Source organism: Somniosus microcephalus, chromosome 28, assembly GCF_052327205.1.
Source record: "Somniosus microcephalus isolate GS21.2 chromosome 28, FLI_Smic_1.0, whole genome shotgun sequence".
NCBI lineage: Eukaryota > Metazoa > Chordata > Chondrichthyes > Squaliformes > Somniosidae > Somniosus > Somniosus microcephalus.
Window position 1 is genome coordinate 43,578,721 of NC_141014.1, and position 4,863 is coordinate 43,583,583.

The following is a 4,863-nucleotide window of genomic DNA, read 5'->3' on the forward strand; positions in this document are numbered from 1 at the left end:
TCAAGTATCTGATCCGTAAACAGAGGAGCCGTTACACGATTTACTGAGCCCCACAGAGCAGGAGAGCACCGCCCAGACCCCACAGAGCAGGAGAGCACCGCCCAGACCCCACAGAGCACCGCCCAGACCCCACAGAGCACCGCCCAGACCCCACAGAGCACCGCCCAGACCCCACAGAGCAGGAGAGCACCGCCCAGACCCCACAGAGCAGGAGAGCACCGCCCAGACCCCACAGAGCACCGCCCAGACCCCACAGAGCAGGAGAGCACCGCCCAGACCCCACAGAGCAGGAGAGCACCGCCCAGACCCCACAGAGCAGGAGAGCACCGCCCAGACCCCACAGAGCACCGCCCGGACCCCACAGAGCACCGCCCGGACCCCACAGAGCAGGAGAGCACCGCCCAGACCCCACAGAGCACCGCCCGGACCCCACAGAGCAGGAGAGCACCGCCCAGACCCCACAGAGCACCGCCCGGACCCCACAGAGCACCGCCCGGACCCCACAGAGCACCGCCCAGACCCACAGAGCACCGCCCAGACCCCACAGAACAGGAGAGCACCGCCCGGACCCCACAGAGCACCGCCCGGACCCCACAGAGCACCGCCCAGACCCACAGAGCACCGCCCAGACCCACAGAGCACCGCCCAGACCCCACAGAGCACCGCCCAGACCCCACAGAGCAGGAGAGCACCGCCCAGACCCCACAGAGCACCGCCCGGACCCCACAGAGCAGGAGAGCACCGCCCAGACCCCACAGAGCACCGCCCAGACCCACAGAGCACCGCCCAGACCCCACAGAGCAGGAGAGCACCGCCCAGACCCCACAGAGCAGGAGAGCACCGCCCAGACCCCACAGAGCACCGCCCAGACCCCACAGAGCAGGAGAGCACCGCCCAGACCCCACAGAGCAGGAGAGCACCGCCCAGACCCCACAGAGCAGGAGAGCACCGCCCAGACCCCACAGAGCAGGAGAGCACCGCCCAGACCCCACAGAGCAGGAGAGCACCGCCCAGACCCCACAGAGCAGGAGAGCACCGCCCAGACCCCACAGAGCACCGCCCGGACCCCACAGAGCACCGCCCAGACCCCACAGAGCAGGAGAGCACCGCCCAGACCCCACAGAGCAGGAGAGCACCGCCCAGACCCCACAGAGCACCGCCCAGACCCCACAGAGCAGGAAAAAAAGCAGGACCTCAAAGGTTGTAATCTCTGGATTACTCCCGGTGCCACATGCTAGTGAGCATAGGAATGAGGATAGAGCAGTTGAATGCATGGCTAAAGAGTTGGTGCAGGAGGGAGGGCTTTAGTTTCCTGGATCACTGGGTCTCCTTCTGGGGAAGGTGGGACCTGTACAAGTCGGACAGGTTGCACCTGAATCGGAACGGGATCAACATCCTTGCGGAGAGGTTTGCTAGTGCAGTTGGGGGAGGTTTAAACTGTAGTGTATGTGCCTTTAAGAGCCCCCTGTGTACTGTAATGCCGGTAATGGCCACTCTGGCTATATAAGCCTGTATATTGTGTTGTATCAGTTAGTCGACCTCCAGACTTTGTTCAGTAAACACCTGTGGAACCTACTCCTGCCTTCAGTGTCTCTATTAACACACGGATACAACACAAACTAACTTGGCAGGGGGATGGGATACGGAGTGGAGCTATAGTAGGGGGTGATGCACAGCCAAATATAGAGGGAAAAACAAGTCAGCCTGGAAGGCAGAGCAAATATGTAACTGCACAAGGGAGTATGGCATGGCTGGATGGCATTTATTTTAATGCAAGGAGTCTTGCGAGTAAGGCAGATGAATTGAAGATGTTGATGAACACATGGGAGTATGATATTGTTGCTATCACAGAGACATGGTTGAGGGAGGGACAGGACTGGCAGCTCAATATTCCGGGTATAAAATCTTCAGCTGAGACAGAGGGGGATGTAAAAGAGGGGGTGTCGCAATATTAATCAAGGAGTCAATTACTGCTGTAAGGAGGGATGATATCTTAGCGGGTTCCTCTAATGAGGCCATATGGGTAGAACTTAAAAACAGAAAGGGGGCAAGCACTTTGCTGGGAGTGTACTATAGGCCCCCAAACAGTCAGGGGGAGATAGAGGAACAGATATGTAGGCAAATCTCAGAAGTATAGAAATAATAATAATAGTAGGGGATTTCAACTTCCCCAATATTAACTGGGATAGTCAGAGTGTGAAAGGCTTAGAGGGTGTGGAATTCTTAAAGTGCATCCAGGAGAGCTTTTTGAGCCAGCATGTAGAAAGTCCTACAAGAGAGGGGGCGGTACTGGATCTAATTCTAGGGAATGTAGCCGGGCAAGTGGTGGAAGTGTCAGTAGGAGAGCATTTTGGTGACAGTGGCCATAATTCGGTGAGATTTAAGATAGTCATGGAAAAGGACCGGAAATAAAGGTTCTAAATTGGGGGAAGGCCGATTTTAATATGATAAGGCAGGATCTGGCCAAAGTGGACTGGGATCAGCTACTTGTAGGAAAATCCACATCAGAGCAGTGGGAGTCTTTCAGAAAGGAAATAGAGAGAGTACAACGTCAACATGTTCCTGTAAAGGTCAAGGGTGGGACCAACAAGCCCAGGGAACCCTGGATGTCAAGGGATATACAAGAATGGATTAGGAAAAAAAGGGAGGCTTTTGGCAAATACAAAGGACGAAAAACAGTGGAAGCCCTAGAGGAGTGTAGAAAGTGCAGGGGGGGTACTTAAAAAAAAATGAGAGCGAAGAGGGGGCATGAAAAAACACTGGCGGGCAAAATAAAGGAAAATCCCAAGGTGTTTTATTATAAGTATATTAAGGGCAAGAGGATAACCAGGGAAAGAGTAGGGCCCATTAGGGACCAAATGGGCAATCTGTGTGTAGAGCCAGATTATGTAGGTGAGGTTTTAAATGAATATTTTGCATCTGTGTTCACTATGGAGAAGGACAATGTAGGCATAGAAATCAGGCAGGGGGATTGAGATATATTTGAACAAATTAGTATAGAGAGGGAGGAGGTACTAACGGTTTTAGCGGGCATAAAAGTGGATAAATCCCCAGGCCCAGACGAGATGTATCCCAGGCTGCTGTGTGAGGCAAGGGAGGAAATTGCAGGGGCTCTGACACAAATTTTCAGAACCTCTCTGGCCACAGGGGAGGGGCCAGAGGACTGGAGAACAGCTAACGTAGTACCATTGTTCAAGAAGGGTACTAGGGATAAACCAGGGAATTATAGGCCAGTGAGCCTAACATCGGTGGTAGGGAAATGATTGGAAAAATTCTGAAGGACAGTATTAGTCTCCACTTGGAGATACAAGGATTAATCAAGGATAGTCAGCATGGCTTTGTCAGGGGGAGATCATGTCTAACCAATTTGATTGAATTTTGAGAGTGGGTAACTAGGTGTGTGGATGAGGGTAGTGCAGTTGATGTAGTCTACATGGACTTCAGTAAGGCTTTTGACAAAGTCCCGCATGGGAGACTGGTCAAGAAGGTAAGAGCCCATGGGATCCAGGGCAATTTGGCACATTGGATCCAAAATTGGCTTAGTGGCAGGAGGCAGAGGGTGATGGTCGAAGGTTGTTTTTGTGACTGGAAGCCTGTGTCCAGTGGTGTACCGCCGGGATCGGTGCTGGGTCCCTTGCTGTTTGTAGTGTACATTAATGATTTAGATATGAATGTAGGAGGTATGATCAGTAAGTTCGCAGATGACACGAAAATTGATGGAGTGGTAAATAGCGAGGAGGGAAGCCTCAGGCTACAGGACGATATAGATGGGTTGGTCAGATGGGCAGAACAGTGGCAAATGGAATTTAACCCTGAAAAATGTGAGGTGATGCATTTTGGGAGGACTATCAAGGCAAGGGAATACACAATGAATGGTAGGACCCTAGGAAGGACAGAGGATCAGAGGGACCTTGGTGTGCATGTACATAGATCCCTGAAGGCAGCAGGACAGGTAGATAAGGTGGTTAAAAAGGCATATGGGATACTTGCCTTCATTAGCCGAGGCATAGATTATAAGAGCAGGGAGGTTATGATGGAGCTGTACAAAACGCTAGTTAGGCCACAGCTGGAGTACCGTGTGCAGTTCTGGTCACCACACTATAGGAGGGATGTGATTGCTTTGGAGAGGGTGCAGAGGAGATTCACCAGGGTGTTACCTGGGCTGGAGCGCTTCAGCTATGAAGAGAGACTGGACAGGCTGGGGTTGTTTTCCTTAGAGCAGAGAAGGCTGAGGGGGGACCTGATTGAGGTGTACAAAATTATGAGGGGTATAGATAGGGTAGATAGAAAGGAACTTTTCCCCTTAGTCGAGGGGTCAATAACCAGGGGGCATAGTTTTAAGATAAGGGGCAGGAGGTTTAGAGGGGATTTGAGGAAAAACTTTTTCACCCAGAGGGTGGTTGGAATCTGGAACTCACTGCCTCAAAGGGTGGTAGAGGCAGGAACCCTCACAACATTCAAGAAGCATTTAGATGAGCACTTGAAACGCCATAGCATACAAGACTACGGACCGAGTGCTGGAAAATGGGATGAGAATAGACAGGGCTTGATGGCTGGCGCGGACACGATGGGCCGAAGGGCCTCTTTCTGTGCTGTATAACTCTATGACTCTATGAGCACCGCCCGGACCCCACAGAGCAGGAGAGCACCGCCCGGTGTGGGACTGAGCTCCGGGGAGCACCGCCTGGTGTGGGCCGGGCTATGGCAGAGTGAGCCCCACACTGTCCAGTAACCTGCACTCTGTCTGGGCTCACGGGTGAAGAATGGGCCCCTGGGCTGAGCTACTGGGTGATGCCCATCAGACATGGAACCTGAACCCTAGGCATGGTCAGGGCCTTCAGAAGTGGAGGGAAGAGATGGAGG